At 43.0% G+C, this 12,168-nt stretch overlaps 1 long non-coding RNA gene across 1 annotated transcript; it reads right to left on the bottom strand.

Annotated features, from left to right (window-relative positions):
- Positions 1-5,216: 5,216 nt before the first annotated feature.
- LOC115366077 (uncharacterized) lies at positions 5,217-12,130 on the bottom strand. Its single transcript, XR_003928803.1, has 3 exons — positions 10,621-12,130; positions 5,714-5,718; positions 5,217-5,227 (listed from the first exon to the last, which is right to left on the bottom strand). It is a non-coding gene; the product is annotated as an uncharacterized LOC115366077 (long non-coding RNA).
- Positions 12,131-12,168: the final 38 nt, after the last annotated feature.

Here is a 12,168-nt window from a genome sequence, read left to right as displayed (position 1 = left end):
AAAGGACCAGGACGGTGGTGTGATGCTGGCTCAACTGGAGGCACTGATAAGCCAGAACCAGCTGCAGAGTCTGTCCCGCCCGCTGGCTGACAAGCTCTTCCTCTTGCTGAGGCATAAGAGACTCCTCCACTGCGCCCCAGGACTTGAAACCAGAAAGGCCATCTCTGACTCTGTGCTCACACATCCCGATATGAGACTGTGTGCCCCCAGTGGTGTCAGTCGTACTGAGCAGGTGTATTTGTTTGTGGAGGACGCTGTGAGACATCTCCTCATCTCCTTCCTCCCACCTTTACCATCCTCTGACATGAATGGCATGACCAACCATGATGAGGTGGTGAGCATCTGTTCTCAGCTGATATCAGAGCAGGTGATGGCCACCCTGAGCAGGACCTGTGCCGCTTCCAGTACTCAAGCAGAAATGGAAAAACTAGCAGGCGAGCTGGCAACCGATGGCCAAGAAAAGAAATCCCAGCAGTCTTTCTTTGGCAGAATGTGGAAAAACCTCAAGAAACCCTTCAAGAAAGCCAAGAAGTCTGCCGACAAGTGAAGACCTCAGCAGCACGGCGAGTCCCTCTGACATGTTTAATTGACAACAAGCTAGTAGCTGTTGTCAATTAAACATGTCACAAGAGTACTTTTCCAACCTGCCACCAGACCTCCTTCACCTCCAACTTCTTGTTCACCCATAAACCACATCCCCTTCAATAAATTTCATCAATAGAAATAAAAAAATATTCACTGATATATTATTGATTTATTAGGTATTAGTTAATTACTTAGTATTTGTTCTGCTGTTATGTGCATGAGTATAATGTATGTGTTGAATGGAGTGAAGCTGCCTCTGAATTGTGTCCTGAGATTTAGTGATCTGTGATAACTGCAAAGGTTACTTGAGATATTAATTTTATGATAGTACGAACAAAGAAAATGCTAAAGAAATGCCTACAACGATCTATGAAAATTTGAATCCACTGATTTTCTGTTTCTGCCAATACACACTATTCGCACCGTGGTGTCAGAATCTCCACTAAAAAAATAATAATAATAATAATAATTTTTGATTTTATTTGTTTGTTGACCAAATTTGGAAAAAATTACAGGAGCTATAAATAGTTTGTGCTAGTTCGAGCTAGCGTCGGCTAATGTGAGCTATTTACAGCTAATAGTGTTTTTAGCACAAGCTGTTAGTAAGTTTTTATAGCTGTTTACACATCTAGATATTGTGATACATTGTGCTTACCGTTAGCGACATGCTAACAGCCAGCATGAGCAAAAAATAGCACGCTAGTGAACTATAAATAGCTCCAAAACCCTTTATACCCCTTGTGTATGTGTATGTGTGTGTGTGTGTGTGTACATATATGTGTATATACAAATACATACATATGCACCCACCCACACACACACACCCACACATACATATATACAGTACAGGCCAAAAGTTTGGACACACCTTCTCATTCAATGCGTTTTCTTTATTTTCATGACTATTTACATTGTAGATTCTAACTGAAGGAATCAAAACTATGAATGAACACATGTGGAGTTATGTACTTAACAAAAAAAGGTGAAATAACTGAAAACATGTTTTATATTCTAGTTTCTTCAAAATAGCCACCCTTTGCTCTGATTACTGCTTTGCACACTCTTGGCATTCTCTGGATGAGCTTCAAGAGGTAGTCACCTGAAATGGTTTTCCAACAGTCTTGAAGGAGTTCCCAGAGGTGTTTAGCACTTGTTGGCCCCTTTGCCTTCACTCTGCGGTCCAGCTCACCCCAAACCATCTCGATTGGGTTCAGGTCCGGTGACTGTGGAGGCCAGGTCATCTGCCGCAGCACTCCATCACTCTCCTTCTTGGTCAAATAGCCCTTACACAGCCTGGAGGTGTGTTTGGGCTCATTGTCCTGTTGAAAAATAAATGATCATCCAACTAAACACAAACCGGATGGGATGGCATGTCGCTGCAGGATGCTGTGATAGCTATGCTGGTTCAGTGTGCCTTCAATTTTGAATAAATCCCCAACAGTGTCACCAGCAAAACACCCCCACACCATCACACCTCCTCCTCCATGCTTCACAGTGGGAACCAGGCATGTGGAATCCATCCGTTCACCTTTTCTGCGTCTCACAAAGACACGGCGGTTGGAACCAAAGATCTCAAATTTGGACTCATCAGACCAAAGCACAGATTTCCACTGGTCTAATGTCCATTCCTTGTGTTTCTTGGCCCAAACAAATCTCTTCTGCTTGTTGCCTCTCCTTAGCAGTGGTTTCCTAGCAGCTATTTGACCATGAAGGCCTGATTGGCGCAGTCTCCTCTTAACAGTTGTTCTAGAGATGGGTCTGCTGCTAGAACTCTGTGTGGCATTTATCTGCTCTCTGATCTGAGCTGCTGTTAACTTGCGATTTCTGAGGCTGGTGGCTCGGATGAACTTGTCCTCAGAAGCAGAGGTGACTCTTGGTCTTCCTTTCTTGGGTCAGTCCTCATGTGTGCCAGTTTCGTTGTAGCGCTTGATGGTTTTTGCGACTCCACTTGGAGACACATTTAAAGTTTTTGCAATTTTCCGGACTGACTGACCTTCATTTCTTAAAGTAATGATGGCCACTCGTTTTTCTTTAGTTAGCTGATTGGTTCTTGCCATAATATGAATTTTAACAGTTGTCCAATAGGGCTGTCGGCTGTGTAGTAACCTGACTTCTGCACAACACAACTGATGGTCCCAACCCCATTGATAAAGCAAGAAATTCCACTAATTAACCCTGATAAGGCACACCTGTGAAGTGAAAACCATTTCAGGTGACTACCTCTTGAAGCTCATCCAGAGAATGCCAAGAGTGTGCAAAGCAGTAATCAGAGCAAAGGGTGGCTATTTTGAAGAAACTAGAATATAAAACATGTTTTCAGTTATTTCACCTTTTTTTGTTAAGTACATAACTCCACGTGTTCATTCATAGTTTTGATTCCTTCAGTTAGAATCTACAATGTAAATAGTCATGAAAATAAAGAAAACGCATTGAATGAGAAGGTGTGTCCAAACTTTTGGCCTGTACTGTACATATATATATATATATATATATATATGTACCTAACCCTTAGGGTTAGGTTAGGGGGTGAACGGGGCTTTGTCCCATCGGGACAAAACGAAATAGCTCGAGAACGATACGTCCTATCGATTTGGAACCAAGTCCTACCCCCCCATACTCATGGGTTGGCTTTCCAACGAGCTCAAGCTCGACCATCTGTGACGTCGGGAAGTGGGCGGGACTTGCAAAAAAAACTTTAAAACTTTTGTATCTCAGGAACGGTAAGTCGGGAGTTATGGGCGAAAAACGCCGCCCATTCAAAATAAATGAGGTCCGGTCTGGGGCTGAAATTTTTCTAATATAAGTGTCACAGCCCAAATGGACCTTCCAGAAAGTGGTTAGGAGCATGTTTCAGACCATTTGGAGTTGAATGGACCCCCTTTCAAAGTAACATTTTTTTTTTTTTTTTGCATGACACTGTCCAATATTGCTCTGTTTTGGTTGGGTGTTTTACCAAGCTTGTCCAGCGGAGGGCAGCAGACCTTGGGGCTTGGGTGTGTTGGGTTAGAGCAGCAAGTGTTTTGGGTTGGGTGGTTAGGGTTAGCCTAGCATGCTAATGTTAGCATGCTAGCATTAGCATGCTAGGGCTAGCCCATGCTAGTGCTAGCCTGCTAGGGTTAGTAGATGGTCATGTTAGCATGTTAGCATGCTAATGCTAACATGCTAATTAGGCCTCCACAGGCATGAGCCGAGGCTAACGGTAGCGGGGGCGACCCAACGGAGCCAATTAGCCAACTGCAAACTAACTACAAAACTACAAAAATCCTAAAACTATTTACAACTATTTACAAGTATTTACAAGTCTGCCAACAAGCACAGCCTCTTCTTTGCAAATGCTGCCATTGTCCTTGCTGGCAATAAGTGTGACTCGCAGCTCTTCAGGTAGAGGACATAAGCAGCCTTTTGAGGGACAGTCTTGTCCAGGCTGATGAACGACATCTCCTGGGGAGACCAGCGAGGGTTGAGGTTGGCTGGGATGAACCTCAAGATGCCCTTTCGCACCTTCTGCTGTTCTTCCCCCTCTTCCACAGCCTGAGGATCTGTCTCCTCCTCGCTGTCACTCTTTTCCTCCCTGCGCCTTTTCCTGCTGGGGGTGTCTGGGGTTCCGGGTGCTGGTGCCTGTTTGGGTGGCAACCTGGTGGGGATTGTCTCGTGCAGCCTCCACAGTTTGAACGGGGTCCCCTTAGGCAGCATGTGTTTGCTTAGCAGCAGGAGCTCCTGCAGCCTGGCTGTTGTCAAGGGCACGTCCCGCAGGAGGTCCTCCAACGCCTTGAACGAGACAAAGTCGTTGTTTTCGAGGAAGGCGATGGAGGACAGGAGGGTGAGGACTTTCAGCTTTTGCCCGGTGTTGAGGGTAGCAGGGAGCCGGCGCATGCACTTCTCCATCCAGGGCGTGCCCAGCTCCCTGTACCTCTCAAACGTCCGGGCGTAGCACAAGTATATATACACACACACACATATATATATATATATATATATATTCAATTTTACCTTAAAAATAGACAGTAGTGTGCCAGTAAAATATATATGGGATGACCATTAATGTGCTCTCTCTCTTACTGTTTTTGTTGTTTGTTTTTACCAGTTGCCAGAAATGTTGCAATGCAGCAACCGTTTAATGACAAAAGGATATTATCTTGAGGAAGGATTCACAACCATTATTTCATACAAAGAGACTCCCGTCAGGTAAGTTGGTGTGTGCCTCTGTGTGTGTGTGTGTGTGTGTGTGTGTGTGTGTGTGTGTGTGCGTGCACATGAGTAACCACAACTATTGTTATTGTTACTGTTATTATTATTATTGTCATTATTATTATAAATCACTGTGCTCTATGAGTAAAGATTATTACTGTTCAGATGTAATTTTCTGTACATCTCTTTTACGGTTTTCAGAGAGGGAAGGAGGGCTGCTGGTCCTGGTGGAGCCTCCAGGTGGAGCAGCAGAGGTGAGTCCTGGGGTCCGTTTCACAAAGCAGGTTTAGTGAAGACTCTGAGTCTGTTAACCCTGAAATGAGGGAAACTCTGAGTTTTCCGTTTCACAAAGGGAGGTAACTCAAAGCAGAGAAAGAGGGGTAACTCTAGCCTGTTTCCCAGAGGGAGTAAGCTCTCGGTCAGTTACCGCAGTAACAGACTCCATGAAACTAACCTGGTCAGGACCAGCCCTGCGTTCCAAATCACATACTTACACTTTTTACTTTTAGTATGAACTGCAGCTGCCCTTACAAAGTATGTAGTTTAGTATGCAATATGCATGCGAATGCATACTATTGGGACACACTACATACATCGTCCCTGAAGTCCGACCCTCTTGCTCACTTCCGCCGCCGTCCGTAGCGCCACATTTGAATGCTGTTGTCAAAATGGCGGTGCTGTTTCATACTGCGCTGTTGTCTGTCATATTTCTGATCTTCTGTCTTCCTGCCGCTTCTGCTGTCACTGAGCGAGTTTTGTGTGATATGTATGTTTTGTTGTCCTCTGTATGTGGGCGTGGCTTGTACACGCAGCTCAGTCAGTGCGACGTAACGTCCGCTGCGCAAAGGATTGTGGGTCAGAATGGCCAGAGCAGCATGCTGAAATGCATACTGCAAAATCTGACCAGATGTAGTAGAATATCCTGGTACTCTTGGCATACTGCATCTGACATACTATGTATTGGGACATACCAATTCTTTTTTTTCCCCTACTTAATAGTATGGTAGTATGAGTATTGGAACGCACGGCAGGTTTTTCTCATGAAACCTCAAGCTTCTCTCTGTGTCCGCCCTCTTTCAGCCACACAATCCATTTGATTTCCTCATTCATTCAGTCAGCAGGCGAGTTTTGGCCTAGTTCTGCCGCCTGTCATTTTAAAAAATCAGAATCCGTATATAAGAAGTCCATTAGGCACTAACATGGCATGTCCTTTTGTTAACGATCCCGTGGTTGAAGGTGCAGCATTACTGCACAGAGAATTAAATATTAGTCGGGAGATGGTTATCAGACCGCACATAGATGTTCTAGCATTTCCAGACAGTTCTCTTTTAGAGCGGTACCGTTTCACGTCACAGTCCATCATCTACACACACAACCTAATCCGTCCTTACATTTGCAACGTTATCAATCGTAGTCATGCTCTCACATCCCAGCAGATATCGTGTGTTGCGCTGCGTTTCTTTGCAAACGGAAGTTTTTTGTATAATTTTGGAGATGCTGAGCACTTGAGTAAGGCAACTGTATGCAGGGTGGTCAGAAAAGTGTGCCTCGCCCTGAAACGGCTTTTACCCATCTTTGTAGTTTTCCCTGGACATAAACCTGTCAGAGCCATCAAGGAGGAGTTCCACAGGATTGCAGGTGAATGATGTAGAGATCTGTTAAATTAATTTTAAATTATACTGTTAATGACATTGTGCTGCAACCTCAGACTGGGATTAGTAATTTTTATTTCTTTTAGGATTTCCCAGTGTGATTGGCTGCATAGATGGCACACACATTCCCATCACGCCTCCCTCACATAATTAAGCCGATTACGTGAATATGAAGTCCATTCACAGCATAAATGTGCCTCACGGTGACCCCTGAGAGGGCCTGTGATATTATTGTGGCATATGTTGTTCTTCATAATATTGCCACTATTATAGGAGAGCAACACCCTGCCCTACAAAGAGACACCATATGCCATAGTCACTTTAGAGTTTAAGTCACCATCATCACCACCACCACCACAGCAGTCAAATAAAGACATAATACACATTTCATTTGGTCTTCTTTATTTCCTACAAATACAAAAGCTAGTTTAGTTAACGTTCCAATGGCTAACTTAATTTACATAATTCACCTGTGACCATGCACCCACCTCTAACTTGTGCTCCAGTATTTCAATCTCCAGATCTGCCTTCCTAATCTGGCGGTCCAAGTACAGTATTTCCTTATCAGTTTTCTGTATTTTTTTCAGCAGGTGCATTCTGTAAACTTCTTTTACTGGTAACTGGGAATACATAAGGAGGACATTAAATTATACAGTTGCACATGAATTCCACAGAATGAACCTCTGGTGTTTACTGAACATCTATCTCACTGTGTCAATTTGTGCCGTGGAAGTTGAGGGACCCTCCTGCTGCTGTCCAGCCATGCTCTGTTAAAAAGGATGAGAATGTGTTAATACTTTAGTGTAGCATAAATGTCACACTCTGTATTCCACCAGAATGGTAAGAAATGTGAATGGGAAGAGAACTATCAGTAACATATCAAGATGTTACCTCTATAGGCCTTTCTGGATCCCCCTCTGTATAAGCAGCAGACACCGTTTCCTTGTCCTCTTCATCCTAGATGAGTGATATGTTTCGGTATACTTAAACTACCATTTGGCAAAATCTTTGGAGTATTGCCTACTTACAGTTACAAGGTCTGTTGTGGCGTGAGGGGACTCCACCAGGCAGATAGCACCATCAGAATCTGTTGGGGAAAAAAAGAAAAAAAAAAACACATGAAGGGGAAATAAATATTTGTATGAATAGGCTCAAAAAAGATATATAGGCCTGGGCATATTACATTTTATAAAGGCACTTGTGTCTTGGGGGGTGGGCTCAGATGACGAGCTCCCTCCAGGGATTCCCTCAGCCACTGGCCTTCCTAAATTCTGGCTTAGGCCCAGCTCCTCTGCCTCTGTTGGAGGTGGTGGTGCTGGGCCACCACCTGTTTTATGGGCATCTGCCTTCTTTCTGTTGGCTGAGTAGAGGTCTGTGTTAGTTTAAATAGGCTTAATTATTTCATAGAACATGATATAGATGAGAAGACATTTATGTGTGTGAAACCAGCATTATGTTGGGGATAGAACAACTGCACGGTCAAACATCCACTTAAAATTTACTTTACAGTGTAAAACATGATCAAAATGAGGTACAACCATGAGATTATGCCGAGGTCTTACCTGTTTGAACAATGTTTTTATATTTCATCCTAAGCTGCTGCCAAGTGCGCCTCTCCCCCGCGGAATTGCACCTAAATGAAATAAATTAATAGGGCTACCATTCAAGCTGTTGTCCCCTGTAATATTATTGTGATTGCAACGGACTACGTTTAAACTTACGCATTGACCCGAGCAGCAATGTTCTGCCACGCCGTCTCCCTCTCCTTTGCCGCTGCAGCGGTGTTGCATTTCTTTCTGAAAATGTGTTGAAATTCACCATATGAGCGCATTAAGATTTCTAGTTCCACTGGGGTGAAATACGCAGCCCTCCTCTTCCCTGTTGCCATGGTGAATGGTCAAATCAGGCCTCCATTGATGCTGGCTTTTTATAACTGTGGTGCACGCGCTTAACTCCAGGTGAAACTACTCTGAGTTGATTAAACTGACTCAAATCAGCTGTTCTGGAACTGAAAACTGTCCTATCTCAGAGTGGATCAACTCAGAGTTCGGGGTAAGACTTGGAGTTTGTTGAACCGGCTTCGTGAAATGGACCCCTGTTCCTCACCTGAAGCCCCATCACATTACACACTAGAGCAGGGGTGGGCAACCATGTGCCATGGAGAGCCGAGAGGTTGCAGGTTTTCATTCCAACCAAAAAGTCCACCAGGTGATTTCACTGATTAGTCCCTCCTCTCTGCTTGGAGGTGGAGTTTTCGGTTAGAATGAAAACCTGCAGCCTCTCGGCTCTCCACCATGGCACCAGTTTGACACCCCTGCACTAGAGAGACTGAGCTCAGCTGCACACATGCTCTCTCTCTCTTCTGTGTGTGTGTGTGTGTGTGTGTGTGTGTCTCTCTCTCTCTCTCTCTCTCTCAGCCCTGCTGTGATGAAGATCACTGCCTGACTCTTTGTTTTTCTGATTTTTGGATTTTGTGAGTAACACGTCACTCCTGGTAGCATTTTATTTGCATAGTTTGATCGGGCCAATACAATATAGGTAAGCTGAGAAAAGATACCTGATGCAGGTATCTCAGTATTTACAGTTAGGTATTTGAACAGTGACACAATATTCTTAATTTTGCCTTTGTACACCACTAAAGCGGATTTGAAATGGCGTAATCGAGACATGACTGAAGTGCAGACTTTTCTGCTTTCATTTAAGTGATTGAACAAAAATGGCACTAACCTTTTAGGAATTAAAGCCAGTTTTATACATTGCCCACATTGAGCACATTACAGTCTACCAGTGTCCCAGTCTACCAGTCAGATGAAAAACAAACAAACAAACAAAATACATGTCTGGAGACTCTATTCGACTCAAAGGAAACAGGGCAGACTGCACCTTCCCCAACCCAACAGCAGGGGGCAACAGCACCAAGTGAATGTTGTACACTTTGTACAGCAAAGTGTGTAGCAAAGTTTGTCGATAATTTCAGTGACTCCAGTTGAAATGTTTCTCCTGGACACTCAGGTGTGTCCCTGAGGAGTCTGCGTGTTCTTCCTGGGTTTGCTTGGGTTTCCTCCCACACTCCAAAGACGTATACATCACCCATCCATACATCTGCATCTCTGATGTTTAAACAATAAAGTCTCTTTAACTGGATTTGTTTGCTGTTATCTTTTTTTTTTTTTTTTTTTTTTTTTTTTTTAAGGTTAAATCTCCAACTTGGATTTTTTAACATGTACATCAACTGACAATATGGTTCATTAAGAAAATATGTTGTTGATATGATGTGCAGCTTTATGCACACTGTCCTTCCCTCTTGGACAGACATGCACTGTTAGTCATACAATCTTTCCATAGAGGTAATAATAATACTTAATGTACAGAAGACCACAATAACCTCTTCGGTAACAGAATGATTTTATTGAGTCAAACATTTCGCCGAGTTGGAGGTTCAGTTCAAAGTTTCATATTCCAGTTTACTTCATTTGTCCCTAACGACCCTGATACAAATATTTATTAGGCCTACCACCGCTGACAGAGCAGGACGGGGGTTATGCTTTGCTAGCAGGATATCTCGATATGTTATATGAAAAGTCTTTGACATCAACCGGCTAGTGGGAGGGCATGTGTGTGTGTGCGTGTGTGTGATTACCCCTTTTGGCCAATATCCAACATGTGGAAATTGGCCCGCCACGACGGCTGCACAGTGTCGACAGAAGTGTGAGCTCTGCTGAGGGCTTTCTTGTCCAAATTTCAGAAACTGAATAATATTTGCATACTGTAAAAACAGCAAGCAGCTTTGGGTTCATCGCTGCTTTATTGTCTGTTGAGTACTTTGCAGTTCTGTGTTGAAAAATCCTGTACAGGTAAGGCTAGAGTAAATTGTTTTAAGCAGTTTTCAGCATTTTTTATTGTGGTATACTTTTTGCTTTGGTAATCAGTCTGGCATAGATGGGGAAAAAGGTAAATATGACTACTTAACAAAATAGGCTATCAGAGATGATACCTATAACCACCCAAACTGCCCATCTGTACTGCATCGAATCATGCTAACACACCACTAAAATGACTGTCAACATTTCAGTTTACTTTGTGCTTAAACTTTGGTTTCCATACAGATAAAAGCTACTGTAACCTGACAACACCTAAAGCAAACAAAGTGATTTTGTGCCTGAAAGTTTCAGGAAAAGCTGCTGTAACCTTAAACCCCATCAGGTTGGTTTGTGCATTACAAAATGAATAAATCTACAAATGGCAATGTAGACGCAACACACACTTAAATATCCACTGGCACAAGTTTTTCCGGTAAAAGTGCTAGGTTCCCTTTCAGTGTTGGTGTGGGACAGAACAGGACAAGAATTTTAATCTTTGTGGCAAAACTTGTCATCGCCCCACAGACATAACATAATTAAAAACCGGCAAACTCTGACTTGTAGTTTGATGAGACAGCCTCTGCCACACAAATGGGATCGGGATGTAGCAAAACAAGACGCTGAGGCTATTTGGCTGGCCCGATCTCACGTGGCGCTCCCTGCAAGACAGTATCCTTAAAGCCTTTACCTTGAACTATGTCCCCATTCATCACAAAGCTGACGGTTGTGTGTTTACCGAGTTCCGGTAACAAGAGGCTAAAGCCCCGTCAGTGACACTGAGACTCTACAAACACAGACAGAGGACAGACACGGCACAGCACTAAAATCATAATCACTCAACCAGGCTAAGCAGGACATTAAATCATCTCAATCACAAAGCCAGAGCGGAAGAATTGCTGGAAAATGTTGCTCTATGACAATGATTAATACAAAAAATGTTAACTCATTATGATACATTTGTTTGTGCAGGGCAGTGAGAGCCAACACTTTAACTTACTGGCTCGTCTATATTTATGAAATTTCGACTGGTGAACTGCAGGCGAATATCTGTTAATGCTTTCTATCCACCGAGTTGAATTCCAGCTATAGAGAAAAAACAACAACAAAAAAAAAAAACAGAGATAACAGGCAGTTTTGGTCCGTAGCTTGATTGTGCTTTCTGTGATGAAAACTGAAATCTCAACGTTCCTGCAGCTGAGAGTGACAGACATTCAAATGTCAAAGGACCTGCGCTGTAAAAGTTCACAGTAGTACAGTCAAAGTACCAGAGAATCTCTAAAGGCACTGCATTTTGAAACATGTAAACAACATATGGGCATGAAACCTAAAGGGAAATTCCACTGAATTTCAGCACTGAGGAAATGGTGTAATCGCAACAATCCAAGCTCAGCCAGTTCCCATGAATTCTGTGCAACCTGGCAGTTTTGTCCAATCACCGCAACACTCCTCCAAATTTGACCAATTGTTGCTGTTTCCTGCAAGATTCACTCATGCAGATCTGTCGCAAGTGCTGAATTCATCGGGGTGAGTTAGATTGAGTATACGCAGCATTTGTGAATGAGTGAAAGAAAACAGATTTGGAATAAAATATTCCAAATGCTTAAAAAAAGGTGTGAAAGCTTGATTAAAAAAGTCAAGTTGGATGTGTAACGACGTTAGAGAAGGAGAATGTGTGTGTGTGTGTGTGTGTGTGTGTGTGTGTGTGTGTGTGTGTGTGAGAGACATCACTGAGTGAGGTAGAGGAGAAACCAAAGAGGTGAAGTTATTATTAACATTACTGAGAACTCTCAGAACAGTGAGCTACTGTTTTTATTGTCATTGCAACAAGTTGCAATAAACTTTTAATGAATAATAAAATAATAAATAAAGAAACAAAATAAAAT

Source organism: Myripristis murdjan, chromosome 10 (assembly GCF_902150065.1).
Source record: "Myripristis murdjan chromosome 10, fMyrMur1.1, whole genome shotgun sequence".
NCBI classification, from domain to species: Eukaryota; Metazoa; Chordata; class Actinopteri; order Holocentriformes; family Holocentridae; genus Myripristis; species Myripristis murdjan.
Note: the sequence above shows the minus strand (reverse complement) of the source record. Positions and strands in the feature narration are given on the sequence as shown.